Source organism: Austrofundulus limnaeus, unplaced genomic scaffold, assembly GCF_001266775.1.
Source record: "Austrofundulus limnaeus strain Quisiro unplaced genomic scaffold, Austrofundulus_limnaeus-1.0 Scaffold392, whole genome shotgun sequence".
Lineage (NCBI taxonomy): Eukaryota > Metazoa > Chordata > Actinopteri > Cyprinodontiformes > Rivulidae > Austrofundulus > Austrofundulus limnaeus.
This window is the reverse complement of record NW_013952794.1, coordinates 504246-506008: the sequence shown is the minus strand read 5'-3', so window position 1 is coordinate 506008 and position 1763 is coordinate 504246.

The following is a 1763-nucleotide window of genomic DNA, read 5'->3' as shown; positions in this document are numbered from 1 at the left end:
AAGAAGGTAACTCTTGACACATGGTTGCTAAAGATGTGGGCTGTTCACAGTCAGCTGTATCCAAGATATGGACCAAATACAAACAGCATGGACATGTTGTTAAAGCCAAGTGTACTGGTAGACCAAGAAAGACATCAAAGCTTCAAGACAAACAACTTAAGGCCATTTGGCTTGAAAACTGAAGAAGTACAACTAAACAGGTGAAGCATAAATGGGAGGAAGCTGGAGCCAATGTATGTGACCGAACCGTAAGAAATGGTCTAAAGGAAATGGGATTTCAATCCAGGAAAGCTAAAAGAAAACTATCATCATGGGTTAAAGCAAAAAAAATCTTTTGACTGAAATATTCTTCCAGCTGGTGCTCTGTGTTGGTTTATTCTCTCTAAAACCATTGTAATGTGTGTGAAGGGCTCATGGTGGGGTCCTCTCCCAGAGAATTTTGAATTTAGTTGATGCAGTTTCCTGCATTGTGGTGTGTTTTACAGGTTCCTAAACATACTTTTACCTAAATAAAAACACTTGATTAAATAACTAAATTAGAGATAGATTCTTCATTTAATTTGTTGCATCTTCTTGTTTTTAAACTCACTGCTATAGCCATGATGATGAAAGTAATATGACACAATTTATCACAAAGATTTTAGAGAATAAATTTGTTCATATTGTTTATTCTTGATTTAGTTTTATTTGTAACAGAACACGCCATTGTGCCAAGCAATGATGAGCCTCAACTGCATGTTTAAAACTAAGAACATTAAAAACTCTACCCAGTAAAAAGGTAAAATACTGATAACCACAAACAGTGAATTTGGGAAGCATTTCTTTGCCTGATTTAATGACAGGTTCACTCATAACAAACTGACACATCATGCAGCCTACAGAACATAAGCTAACTCTGTCCCAAACAATAATGACATGAAGAAAATAACTTCTGTCAGTTTTGTCAGCTTATATTATGAAAATGATACATGGATGTTTATTTACAGGGTTGCACATAAAATGTTTGGTCTGGTTCTCAGGGGAGAACCTAGGGTTGTTGCTAGGCGCTCACTCATATTTTCCTTCACTCAGTTAACACATTTATGGCGTCAGGTCATCTAACATCCTCCTGTTCTGTTTTATGACTCCTGTCGTGACAATGAAAGGCAAAAACGCGTTGAAATAATGCCAGGAAAAAGTCTTGCGTGTATGGTCTAGAATTATTTATTTCTGGGCAGACAACGAACAGAAAACAATCAGGAAGTCTGTTGAATGTGGCCACCATCATAAGATGGCAAACCAATGATATATCCTCAGTTAACACCATGTGACAATGTACAACCAGTCACAATCTGCCTCATGTTACTATCAGCCAATGTCAGCTCTCAGCTCTAGGAGTGAACATATCTGCACAAAGAGAGAGGTCAGCACGATGCTGGAGTCCTGACGTCTGGAACAAACAGATTAAGAGATGACATGAGTTATCATAAGATAGGAGCAGTGGACAGTGTCAAGGTGACACAGATATAATTAGTCCATGAGTCAGTTGGCGTTGTCGCAGCGACCACTAGGAGATCGACGGACCAAGGCCCTATTGCAGGCGGACTGATATGAGTGAGCAAGGACTGGACTGCTCAGGACCGTGACTCCAGCTGGATGAAAAGAACCTTTTTATGGTAAATTGTTTTAAAAGCAGAGATACGCTGGTGATGATTGTGTTGGATGATCTTGAATAAAAAAAAGAACAATGGATTTTATTTTTGGCTGTTGAAGAACCTGAGAAG